We start from the raw sequence: 14,345 nt of genomic DNA on the forward strand, positions 1-14,345 counted from the left end.
ATTGTGATCCACCAGTGTTCTCACATCCTCTGCTAAGACAGTTCCTAAGAGGAATAAAGAATATCAAGCCTCCCAGAAAACAACCAATTCCTGCATGGGACCTCAATTTTGTATTGGAAAAATTAACTCTTCCCCCCTTTGAGCCAGCAGCAACCTCAGAGATACAATTTCTATCATGGAAAATGTTTTTTTCTATTGGCAGTCACATCAGCAAGAAGAGTCTCGGAGAAACAGGCACTCATGGCAGTACCTCCTTTCCTCATTTTTCATCAGGACAGAGTCTCTCTAAGAACAAATCCTTCTTTCATGCCAAAGGTAATTTCCAGGGTGTCTCTAAATCAAGCTATTCACCTTCCTACTTTCTTCCCCAATCCTCAAAATAGAGGGGAAAGGCTGCTACATACCTTGGACATACACAGGCAACTACGCTACTACTTGGACAGAACTAAGGCCACCAGAAAGTCTGACCAGTTGTTTGTAGCCTATGCTGCTGGAAAACAGGGAAAAGCAATCTCCAAGCAAACAATTTCAAAATGGATTGGACACTGCATCAGATTCTGCTATTCTTACCATGGAAAAAGTGTGCCAGCCAATATTAGGCCACATTCCACCAGAGCTATAGCCACATCCACAGCTTTCCTAAGAGGAGTGGCTACAAAGGACATTCTAGAGGCTGCTACATGGAGCTCCGTGCATACATTTACCAAACACTGCAACCTGCCTTTATACTCCAGATCCCGAGCAGGCTTTGCTTCGGCAGTCCTGCAGGGCATTTTAGCTACACCATCCTTTTCTTAGCTCCATCCACCCCCAGCTTGTCTATGGTATTCAACCCATATGTTATGACTGCAGTTGCATTCTTGAAGGACATAGTACAGTTTTTTACCTACCATAAATGTAGATGTCCGATAGATATGCAACTGCAGTCGGATTTTCCCTCCCTCCTTCCCCTCTTATCCTTCTTTATGGGTCCATTCCCCCTATTCCTATTAGCTGGGGGTATCTCCTATGGTGTATCTGTTTATTACTGTTGTGCATGTCTGGAATTGTTTATCCATTCACCAAATTTAGCCTTCCTAGGAGGGCACCTGGCATCTGGGGCAAGAAACACTGAAGAAGATGGCGTCGGCCGATGCCTTTATACTCCAGCCGCCAGACGCCGGAGAGGAGGCGACACCAGCCGATGCCGGACCCAGACTTTGGAATTCGGCCGACCGAGGGCTGCCTGAGGCAGGACAACCCATATGTTATGACTGCAGTTGCATATCTATCGGACATCTACATTTATGGTAGGTACAAAACTGTACTTTCTGTTTAAGAACTCTTGGAATGTTACTCAGTTGTGGTGGGGGTGGGTTTCCGCCCTTAACCATAGACATAGCTGAGATAACATCCAGAGATGATCTTAATGATGGTACAGCTTGTGAACCAAAATTTATTGACATTTGTTTACTGGGAAAAGTCCAACTGGGTCCTAGGTATCCATTTTCAGTGGAGGCCTGGGGAGAAAAGCACCAGCAAATATTAATTACACAGTACATTTAAATAACAAAATAGTAAAGAATAAGAGAAACTATTACTTAGCTTAGTATTGTCATTAAAGATCTTATATGTACGTCTTAGAACTTAACAGGTAGTGTATATTACCACATGTAATTTTTAGACATTAAACACATAGTACAGAGCATGCCTTATGTCAATTAAAAAAAGAGAAGTTATCATAGAAGTATCTAGGGAGAACAGTCTGGGTTTGACAGAGATTGAGATGAAAGTAAATATGCCTAGAAAAGCTAGTAAGGAGGAAAAATGTATGTAGGAAAAGTTAGAGGAAACAAAATATGACAAGGAGAGTGGAGAAGGCACACAGTGGAAGTATGGTAGGCTTTAACCATATGAGCAGAGCCAAATGGTGGTTAAGTATTCCTTTAACGATTAAAGGTGAGATGATTGGGAACTGAATTAGTGGATAGGGGTAGGGTATTCCAAACTTTGGCTACTGAGTGGGAATAAAGGCTTTTTTCCTGCTGATTCATTTGGTTTGTAGATCGTTAGTTTTGTCCTTCAACCTCAAAGATCTATTGTTGAGGTAGGTATGGTGGATAGAACTAGGTGCAGGGCAGGCTGTACATTAAAAATCAAGTTGTGTGCTAGAATTAATTGAAGATATGTTAGTTGAAGAAGTTTGAGCATGCAGTGTCTGTATTGGTATATATCTGCTTATTCATAAAGTGATGCATGTAATGGCACATGTTGCATAGTAACTGAATTGCATAGCAGGCAGTATTAGCTGACTGTTGACAGATTTAGCAGGCCATGATACTAGAATGTGCAACACTGTTGATAGCATTTGAGGAATAACAAGAATGTGACCAGTAGGTATGTGTTATAAAGCCTAAGAGTATGTGTCAGTGAACATGCTCATGTATGACCTGCAGCCATCAGGTAAAAGTCATTCTTCCTTTGTGATGCAGAGAAGTTTTCGCACACATGGTGATTAACTCCAAACTGCTTATTATGTTGAAGGAGATGGCTGTAGCCCTTAAGGTATATCAAAAGATTGCCCAATTGTAGCCATCCAGACTAGCTGAAATTTTCAACATACCACTGTTTTCAGGCATGCAAAAAAAGTACAAGGATGTTTATTTTATTTTATTTATTTATTTATTTATTTATTTATTTTACATTTGTTTACCGGGTTAGTCCAACTGGATACATAGCCATTTTCAGTGGAGACCCGGGGAGAAAAGCTCCACATTAAAAAATAAGACTTTGTTATGCATATATGGATACAATCTTTCTAAAATAAATTAATTACTTGATAACATGATAGTAAGAGGTGACCATTTAAACAGGGCATAGGTAAAATAGTCGAGTGATGTAAAGGAAAGTGGAGTTGGGCTGTTCCAGACGGTGTAGAGGAAAAAGATAATAGGCTCAGAGGAGAAGGATGAAATAATAGTCCCATAAAACTCTCATAGAGATTATGAGGGGAAGGCAGTCAGAGGAACTGGAGATGTTATAAACATGTAATTGTAGGGATCTTAGTGGAAAAAAGAGCTGAGGGAGAGGGCAATAGGAAACGACAAGGGGTGATTGTGGACTTATTTGGACTAGTCCGGTTTAGTGCAAGGACATAGCCAATGAGCTTTTAGGAATTTTTTAAGATTACTTTTGAACTGGTTGAGAGAGGTAGTTAGTTTTAGGTTATTAGGAAGGGAATTCCATAGTTTTCCAATGGAGTTGGCATATAGAGCGTCTCCACCTAAGTTGTTAGATTTGATAGTTTGTATCAGGACACTATGTGAAGATCGGAGGCAGCTAAGATTGGTGTAAGGGGTAAAAAGTTGGTTCAGTGAGGGGGTTTTCTCTGGTTCTTTAATTATTTTGAATGCTTCTGTAAGTTGGTTAAGTTTGAGAAGATTGGGGAGTTCTAACCAGTCAAGTTTCTTTAGGTTAATACAATGGTGAGTACGATACGGTTCTCCTGTAACAAATTTGGCAATATGGTTGTAAGCGATAGAGAGTTTATTAAGCTCGATTTTATTTAGGAAGGAAAGTACTGGAGAGGCATATATTAGAGTGGAGAGGAGGTGTGTACGTGCTATGGTTAGTTTGGTGTTGGGAGTTAAAAAGTTTTTAATTCTGTACATGGAACCAAGTTTCTTGTTTACTGTCTTTATTGTTTGACTGATATGCAAGTCAAATTTGAGTTTGTGATCTATAATGACGCCTAGTAGTTTGGTGTTGGTAACAGGCTCTGTGATGGTGCCATTAGTGGACTGAACATAGAAGGTCATATTATTAATGAGAGAGGGGTGTTGCCCTAAGGAAGTGGTTGAGGAGGGGAAAATTAATAGTAAGTTGGTTTTTGTTGGATTCAGGATAAGTTTCCGTTCTGTGAACCATTTTTCAACCGCAGCAAAGCAGTTTTGGGTGGCTACTTGGAGATTATGGAGAGAGACGTCAGAGCAGATTAGTGTGGAGTCATCTGCATATTGAATGCAGGTGGCTTTGGGGATGACTAAACAGCGATCATTTATGAATACCGAGAAAAGAAGGGGACCAAGTATAGAGCCTTGTGGTACACCTATGGTGTTGGGTAATAAGTGAGATAGCTTGCTTTGCCACTGGACTGCTTGTTGTCTACCTGAGAGGTAAGCATTAAACCAGCTTAGGGCTGAGTTATTGAGGTGAAGTGTTTCGAGGGTGTGAAGCAATAGTTGATGGTTGACCATGTCAAAGGCTTTTGACAGGTCAAGAAAGAGAGCAGAAGTAATAAGTTTGTTATTACGGTTACAGTTGACTTGAGTCAACAAAGGAGAGGAGGGCGGTAGTTGTACTGTGATGGGGGCGAAAGCCATGTTGGGTTTTGGACAAAAGGTTGTTTTGGGTGATATAGTATAGGAGTTGCTTGTGAACACACCTTTCCATTATTTTTGCTATTGGGGACAGTATTGCTATAGGTCTAAAGTTTGAAATTTCCGTGGAGGAGCCACCCTTATGAAGTGGGATGACATATGATATTTTCCAAAGAGAGGGAATTGTAGCCTCTGTAATGGTTCTGTTTATCAAGATTGAGATAAGGTAGGCTATAACATCAGATGCTATTTGTAAGTATTCGGCCGGAAGATGATCAGCCGATAGGCTGGATGGTTTAAGTTTCTTCAGTAGGCTTCTAATATAGGAGGTGGATATTGGTTGAAGATTAAAGGCAGGTGTAGATTTACTAATAGCATTGATTATGGAGGAGGAAGAAGAAGGTAACTGACTGGCTAGGGACTGGATCGTTTCGGTAAAAAAAAGAGTTGAACGCATTTGCTATTTCTTCAGGATCTTTACCAGTAAGTTTCACGGGGGTAGGGGTGGTAGGCTTCCCAGAATGAAGGAGGTTGTTAAAACCTGCCCAGAACTTCTTTGGGTTATTCTGATGTTTGTCCTGGAGGTGGCAGTAATAGTTCTTTTTATCCTGAGTGATATTGGATTTTGTAGAATTTCTAAATTGTTGAAATATAATGCGATCTAGGGGTGCTTTCGTGGTTCGCCACTTATCCCATGCCTTGTCTCTGAGCTTAATTTTCAATTTAGTTTCTTTGGTTAGCCAAGGTGCTACGCGAATCTTTGATCTGATAAGACGATTTGGTGCATGAGTGTCTAGTATCTTTAGGAATGTGTCATTGAAATAATCCGCACTCTCGTCTAGGGGAAGTGTTTTTAACATGGACCAGTTACACGATTTGAGTTCGTCTAGGAATTGCACTGGGAGGAATTTCTTCTTATTTCTAACTAGTCTATAGATAGGAGGTCTTGTGAACATCAATTTATGTTTCATAATGAAAGTGATAAGGTGGTCACTAAGATCATTGGGGAGGGTCCCTGTAGTATAATTTTGTGAATCTTTATTGGTAAGAATCCAGTCGATAGTGCTTTCTTTTTGCCTAGTATTTCCAATTCTAGTGGGAGATGTAATATTTTGGGAGTAGCCATGTAGGTTGATAGGTAGGGGATTTGTCTGGATTTGTCAGGATGTGCATATAAATAACCTAGATTGTGGCTAGAAATATCAAATCTGGTACAGTCATTTTCATTAATTCCTTAACAATTTGATTTGGATCCAGTCCTCGGATCAGACTCTGCTGCTTTTTCCAGGTTGTAGAACTCCCAAGCTCCTCCCTTTACCCGTAATGCCCCAGCTACTTAACATACCTCTAATCTCATTTGCCGCCATAACGTTAGGATGTAGATGGTCAACCCTTGCGTTTTTTAATGTTTCCTTTTGATGCAACTCTCTCAAGTCAGTGAGTTTAACTTTTATTACTTTTTCTTTTATAGTTTTACTCTTTTTCCTCCCTTTAACCTTGTTTCGCAGATATTAGCTTTCCTTTTCTTCTCGTACTCTGAGTACTATTAATACCACTGCAGGTATTTCCCTTTCTTTCTCTTGTACTATAATACTCCTGATTACCATCATTGTTAATTCTTTCCCATTTCTTTTCTTTTTGTTTAAAAAAATCATTTTCTATTTTAGTTTAATTTCATCTTTCAGAATGTCAGATAAGCCCTCTGGATTTAAAGGACAACTATGGGAAAATAAATAAAAAACGTATATTTTTTTACTTTTCATTAAGTTTGGCTCATTGCAAACCTGTATGTACCAGATAGATGTAGTCATTACTAATTTTATTCTGTTTGTAACCCTGAATGCCCTCCTGGGGGCAGACATCCTCATGAGAGTTTGTTATCTTCTAAAGAAAAATCTTCCCCATAATCCACTGCGAGTCCACTGTTTCTGAGATGACAATGCCCATAGCAGGGCTCTCACTTGACTGATCCATTCACTTAGAATGGAAGGACAGAGAAGAACAGCTAACTTTGAGAAGCCTCAGTAACAGTATCATTCACTGTTATATAGTGCCTTTTGCAAATGTGTTTCGTACTGATGTGTTACACATTCTGTGAAAAGGCTTCCAGAACTACCATCTCATTGCTGAGATAATAAGACTTTTTTTTACATATTCAACTTTGATCTGCCTCAGTTTTATTCTGAAGTTACTCCTCCCATATTTCAACCCTCGGGTAGTAAGAGTATCACATTTCCCACCCTGCAACGTTTAGCTTTGCATGACAATACACATCAATCAGATTAGCTAGTCTGCCTGGTGTGTCAAAGTGTATTCCCTCATGTCTCTCCTTACTCCTATCATCTGAATAGCACTTTCACTGTAAATCATATTACAAACATGCTTTTTAATATACAGGTGTCTCAGTATTCCTGAACCCGTGCCTCTAACATACACAGATTTTAATTCATCTCGGCCACTGACAGAATTAGCTATGTCTGCAAAGTAATACTCAAGTCATACAAAAAAAACAAACAAAAAAAAAAAAAAACATATTTGCTTTTCATAGACTTGCAGTCCTCTGCCTTGTTACCTGTTAGGCATGTGTGCGATATTTCCTTATATTGGCAAGTACTAGGGGTTCTGTATACACATATTCATTGGTGTTATGCTTTTTTTGATGCAGCTTAATATTGTCTTTCCTTCATGCTATGTAGTGCCTGCTGTCACTGCAATAACAGTACAGTGTGCATACCAGTCTTGCTTACTCTCAATATTGTTTTCCATTGCAGCCTGGCACAACAAGGTTTTCTCTTTACTGATATCCAAAATTTCACACATTACCTCAAGAAGCTAGACAAACATGACTACCTTCTACAATATCTTTTATACCAGTCATTTTTATACCAGTCATTTTTTGTGTAACAGTGACTGCTGCATTTCAATCATCATATATATTTAGTTGTTACAGCAGGGATCAAGCATCAAAAGCCATTTGGCACAGCAGCAACAAGAAAGCATATGTGATGACAAACACTTAGTAGGCTTATACACAAATGTCAACTCAATTGTACCACAGGGATGGGCTATGGCTTCAGAAAAATAAAAAGGTGCAGAGGGCAAAGTATGGGTTTTATACAGCTGAGCTGTGACATCAACGTTCAGGCAAGCCAGGAAATGTACAAACAGCCCATGGCAACCACACAGCATAAAGACAAAATATAAGAGTTTCTCTAAAGTTAAAGACAAATAAGTTATGCAGAAGACACCTTTCGGTTACCTTAGCACCTACAGTACATAACTTGTGAAGCCTGACTAATAACAATGTTTCTGGCTTTCAGGACAGCAAGGGGCAAGCTGATCTAAATAGGTATCATGCTGAGGAGATGAATTCATTATGCAGACATTGTGACTCCTCAGTGAATAACGGACTGCTCACAATAGAAGATGAAGGAGGTGTGATGCATATGCATGGAAACCCTAAGTCATAGACAACAGTTTGGCACTTGCAGATGAGGCAGGAGAAGTATCACTGAGGAAACCTGTTTTTAAACTGGGGATATACATTAATACTCACAAGATGTTTGTGTTGCATAGCTCCCAACAAATCAGGGACAAATTTCAACAGAATCTGAGACAAATCCAGAAGAAATCAGGGACACTTTTAAAATATTAGTGCTATTAACCTGAGACATTGACAGAATCAGAGCATATGAATTAATATACATTTTCTGAAGTAAAAGAAGTTTATAACTCTTAATTATTGTCATTATTCGTTAAGTGTAATTTACCACCTTTCTGCCAACTGTCACTAGTTTTAGGAGGGATTAAGAGGGACAGAGCTAAAATTTGAGTCAAAATCAGGGACATCCCTGAAAATCAGGGGCAGTTGAGAGGCATGTTGTGTTACTAAACAGTTGCATCTAAACAGGTCACCAGAAGGTACCTCTAAACAATCTGTATCCCACTCTACCATCTGACTATAAATTACTGGTTTCCTTACATGTATACTATTCACACTGGTTATGCAAGTCACATGGCACATCACAAAATGGGAGGCAGGCATTATGGGTAATGCAGACTCTTCTTCACACCACATTATGGCATTTGGATACAGCTGTGAAATGTGCTGAAGTACAGTCATTAAAATATCCTGCTCCCTGCATCAGACCACATAGCAGTATCATTCTGTTTTCCATGTACATTGTGTAACAGAATGTAGTCTGCTAGGAATGCACACTTAGTGAGAAATTCATCTTCCAGAAGATGAGTACACACAGACATACATGACTTGTCTGTAACATGTTAGAAGAAATTAAGCCAGTGCTCTGTATTTGGGCATACTGATCACCCGCAATGCATAACTAGAAACGTAGGAAGCACCACTGGGAACCCCCTACTTTTGCAATACCACTGTAAGACCATCATTTCATGTGAAACAGTCTTGCATCAGGATCTGTAAGTACTACTGACAATTAGCCAAGTACTGCTAGGGATAACTGACATGAGCCTAAGTCACGTGTCTAATATTCTCCGCGCAGTATACATTTGCAAGAAATGTCTTCCTTTTATGATATTGCCATGTTTCCTTGTTATTTTGTGGAAACATTTTAAGAACGTGTTAAATAGGAATTCTACTGCTTCCTCCTATTACTTTTCATCCACTATCAAGACCATAGATTATTGTAAGGTTTGAATGCACTACACAAAGCATGTATGTGCCCCATATTGGCTGAAATAAAGCTCAGCAATTATAGGTCAATAAGTTACTGGCCTGTCAGTGTCTAGTTGCTCAGCCATGGGTTTACCTTTGATGGCTATGTTCAGTGAAAGCTGGACATAAAACCAATGAACATGCTAAACATGAACTGAGATTTGCTACTCATTGTAGGCTCACTGACAGGACATAGCTTTGAAGTGGATGACATGATGATGTTAAGGATCTGGCTGGACATCCTGTTTAACCACGAGACAAGAATGAAGGCCAGTGAGCCAAGCCACTTGGCTTGGGTTCCAGAGTCTACTACTCAGGAAGAGTAGAGGCTAGAAGTGGTGTGCGAATTGGGTTGAGAGAAAGGAATCTGAAGACAGTGTGGGTTATCATCAGAATTAGTGACATACTCATGGCAATCGGATTCCAGTGTTATGATAGCTCAGTATTCCTAATCTCTGCCTGTGCCCCACAGCAGCATTGTGATGCTGTGAAAAAGAGTGCATTCAGACAGCAGTTACAGGCTCTACTAGATAAAGCGAGACAACATGAATTGGTGTTGATAATGGGAGACTCAAATGCACATATCTGGACAGACAGAACAGAATATAAGGACTGCCTGAATCCACATTGGTGGGGCAACAGTAATATGGGAGAGACCATTTTAGACTTCTGTCAGGCCAATGGCTTGATATCAGCCAACACATGGTTCAGAAAGCGGGACAGTCACAAGCTCACATGCAAGAGTAGCCAGTATGCAATGGAGGTAGACCTCCCCTAGAAAGGAGAGGGTACTAGGGTATAATCATTAATATCAGTGTCAACCACAGCCGGTCCACTGGCTGACGCCACACAGCGTATAACATTGGTTGCCACAATCATAGGGTCATAGGAGGTTACTAGGCTGTCAACCCAGAGATAATTTTTATCATAGGCATTTCAACCCAATTTAATACCATAGAGGTACCAGCCAATACCCAGGACTGGATTTAGTAAGGACTGCAAGCATTGGTGAGACTGGGCACTAAGGTAAAAAAAAAAAAAAAAAACACCAAAGCTGAAGACATGGAAGTGGACTGGAGAGAGGGAACAGTTCAAGGAAGTAGTCTTGCATCCAGCACCCCAAGAACAGGAGGAAATTGCTGCAGTAGAAGAAGAATGGCAGCACCTCAAAAACAGCATCTTTGAGAACTACAGAACTGATATGTGGCTGAGCCAGGTCTGTTAATAAGGTAGATAAGGAAAGTGGGTGGTGGAATGCAACAGTCCAGGAAGTCGGCTAAGGAAAGACAAAGTGCAGGAAGAAGTGGGAGATAGAAAAGACCAACCAGGCTAGGAAGGAATACCGACTGCCTAACAAAGATGTTAGGAAAGGTGTTGCAATAGCAAAGAAAAGGGCATTCTAGGCACAATACCAGCTTCTGCAAAGAGACTCTGTGGTACAAAAAGTGCTTCAGGTTGCAAGGCCAAGACAGAAAGGTAAAGTAGACAGTCGGATACCCTTAATAGGAGATGCCATGAATACCATGCTCACCAGTCTGCAGGACATCAAAGGCAGATAGAAGGGGTATTCCAGATGCTTAGGAATGTCGATAACCCCACAGATGTTGCGCTGCCCCAGAAAGAGTCAGTGGTAAGAGATGAACAGGGTACCACCCTGGATGATATAAGAATATCTCAAAGGAAGGAAAATGAAGCCAGGGAAAGCAGCAGGGTCAGACGAGGTCACAGCAGATATCATAAAGATGAAGGTAGAGTTAGAGACGAAATGGCTTTAGAGGCTAGTGGCGAAAAAGGCGTTTCTCAGATGACTGGAGAATAAGCATACTTGTGCCAATGTGCAAGAACACACAGGCCATCCACAACTGTGTGCCGTACAGAGGCATCAAATTCCTGTCACATTTCATGAAAGTTACTGAGATGGCTAAATGGATATGCACGATAGTAGAATGTAAGGTGGGAGAAGAACAGTTGGTATTCAGATCAAGATTTAACGCAACTGGCCCAATGTTTGCAGTCAGACAGTTGAGAAGATGCTAGAGATAAGGAAAGAGTACAACAGCTTACTCAAGTACTTGGAGAAAACGGATAACGTCCTAATCAATGTGCGGTGCTTCATAGCCTCAGACGCAGTGCTTGTATTAGTGCTGGCCACTTACAAGGGCCCAATGACTCTAGTACAAGCAATGTCTGGTCTCACATCTGTGTCAGTCGATGCACCTATAGGTGACCTCTCTTTCTGTCTATTGCAGATTAGATTAAAGAACACCGCAAATTGCCATTCATTACTACAAACGTGTAATTTGTCCAGTGGGAAATAAACCACAAACCCCACTTTAAAGGGTATTATGGTTAATCAAGTGATGCAGATAGAAGTGGTGACGTTTACTGGTTACAAACCATATTACCCACAACTTATGTTGCTAATGTTTTTTCATTTACCATTTCTGTAGTTCTGATGTGACTGGCATCTACTGCAAGGCTATTCCTGATGTGCTGTAGTATCCCACAGTGCTCATGCACCAAATGGTAAAAAATAAATAAATAAATAAATAAATAAATAAATAATTAAAAAGAGCATTTCCGATTCAGTTTGTGGTAACACAATTGGGATGGACAAAATGCATTTCCCTCTTTGCTTGCAAATCCAAGTAGTTGAAATTTGAGGGATTGCTCATGACAGTTTTTCTGTTGCATACCATATCAACAGCAGCCATTTCATGACACCTAAGATTTTAAGTGACTGAGCCATTAGCTGGACAGCAGTCCAGTGCATAGGTACAAGAGGTGTTGACTTTTGTCTCATTCTGTACATGTGCAGCACTCCGTCAGTCTTACCACATAAAGGTAATGTTTCTTTTACTTTGTGTCTGACCATTGCTTTCTGCATAAAGTCAAGGACCACTGAGTCTAAACCTAAGAGCTGCAGAGAAGAAAGGTGTGTGTGTGTGTGTGTGTGTGTGTGTGTGTGTGTGTGTGTGTGTGTGTGTGTGTGTGTGTGTGTGTGTGTGTGTGTGTGTGTAAGAGCTGCAGAGAAGAAAGGTGTGTGTGTGTGTGTGTGTGTGTGTGTGTGTGTGTGTGTGTGTGTGTGTGTGTGTGTGTGTGTGTGTGTGTGTGTGTGTGTGTGTATATATACATACATTTGTACACGTGTACCCTTGACTCATTACTTCTTTTTGCTTGATATCTACTATTTTTCTTAAAAATGGTGTTTGCCAGTACCTAATGCATATGTTGTTGCAACACAAAACAATGATACATTTCCTTTGGACTTGCACTCCACTGTTTGTCATTGTGTTGCTGTATCTACCATTTAAAAAAATAAAAAATAAAAAAACTCCTACTCCTGAATGATTTTAATTTGTTGGTTTGTCACTGATCGAAATCTGATTAATTATTTTCAGCTTTCTTAGACTAACTGTAAATTATTCATTGATAGTCTCACACTGATTATTAAATGAACATTAACATTTCATTTTACGTCTTACACCCTGCTTATTCTATTTACGGAGGTTTATCCCCGTTTCCCGTCTTTATATGGGTTGTTCAAGTGGGGGGGGGGGCACACACACACACACACACACACACACACACGTGCATGTATATACAAATATGTACACATGTATGTGTATATGTATGTGTGTATATTATATATATAATATGTATATACACACACAGATTTTATATATATAGATATATATATGACTGCGGTGGTGGTGCTGCAGTAGTGTTGTCGCCTCACAGTTGCACGTTGCCCGTTCGATTCTCAGTTAGAGAGTATTCTGTGTAGTGACATGCGTGAATGGGCGTTCCTTCGTTGAAGGTTGTGCGTTACGTCCGGCAAGCCAGTACGTAAAAATCTACTGCTTTTATTTGTTAACCATTGTAGTGTGACTGGACACAGGTCCATTTTCAGCAAAGGCCCAGGGAGAAAAGCCCCAGGTTATTACACATATGCAGCAGTAAGTTTTAACAAGCAAAAACAGTGACTATTAGTCTACATTTAGTAGATGTATACATCAGTGAGTAGGTATTAACAAGCAAGTTTCTTGCATATTCAGTAGAAGTATAGTCAACAGTAGAAGAAAATATATATTTTTGGAATAGGTTACATAGTGCTATAGCATGCAATACATTGAAATAGTAATAATCATTCATAAATGCGTTTCTCACGGCACTGAATAAGAGAACACCTGTAGCAGTGGAAATACACATATTAACACTTGCATTAATGTTGATGAAGGCATCCTGGTGTTATAGAAATCAAACCTAGCATAGGTATTCCTCATATCAGCACTTTCGTTGGGATACATACGGTGAATAAACTTATTGTGGTACTGTAAAAAATCAAACCTAACATACCCGTACTGTGAAAGGTTTGTACCTAATGAGATGCAGTATTTATTTTATTTTTATTTTTTATTTTACATTTGTTGACCGGGATAGTCCAACTGGATGCATGTCCATTTTCAGCGAAGGCCAGGGGAGAAAAGCGCCAAGGGCAAGCAGATACAGCATTACATAATACCAGCATTACATATTACAAACAGACTATTTACAGAGATTACATAAGTAAGCAAGTTAAACAAGTTCCACAGGTTACAGTTAATCCTGAGCGCAAGTCAGGATTAAATTAAATTACACAGTAAACTGGTTAGCAGATTTTTACACATTCTAGAGAGAGTTAGCCAGGCTTGATACATTGACATAGCCAGTTTGTGACAAATGTTGTTTGAGTCTAGTTTTAAATTGACCTAAGGTGGAAAGTAACTTAATATCAGCTGGAAGAGAGTTCCAGGATCTACTTAGAGTTTGCAAAGAGAGCATCACCGACTGTGTTATTAATTTTGCTAGTCTGAATTAGTTTGTTAGAGGATCGAAGTGGTCTAGGATTGTTATAGGGGGTGATAATATTTTTAAGTGCAGGAACATTGTCTGGATTATAGAGGATTTTATAGGCCATAATCAGTTGGTTATACTGGATTAGGCTGGGTAGTTTAAGCCACCCAAGCTGATTTAGATTGATGCAATGATGTGTCCTAAAAGGCAGCCCAGTGGCAAACCTGGCAATGTGGTTGTAGCAAATTGAGAGTTTCTTAAGGATAGTCTTGTTTAAATTCAAGAGTAGAGGGGATGCATACAGAAGGGTTGAAAGAAGGTGAGAGCGAGCTATGACAATTTTAGCTGGAGGGGTTAGGAAGGCTTTTATTCTGTAAAGTGACCCTAGTTTTTTATTGATGGTTTTGATAGATTGGTTAACATGTAGGTCAAATTTTAGATTATTGTTTATGATGACA

The 14,345-nt window shown here is 39.8% G+C and overlaps 1 protein-coding gene across 2 annotated transcripts in view; it reads left to right on the top strand.

Annotated features, from left to right (window-relative positions):
- The window catches only part of LOC122790403 (protein dispatched homolog 1-like), a 501,178-nt gene that overhangs the window by 205,634 nt on the left and 281,199 nt on the right, over positions 1-14,345 (top strand). The gene's annotated exons all lie outside the window — the stretch shown is intronic.

This window comes from Protopterus annectens, chromosome 1.part2, assembly GCF_019279795.1.
Source record: "Protopterus annectens isolate FY-2018-M chromosome 1.part2, PAN1.0, whole genome shotgun sequence".
NCBI classification, from domain to species: domain Eukaryota; kingdom Metazoa; phylum Chordata; order Ceratodontiformes; family Protopteridae; genus Protopterus; species Protopterus annectens.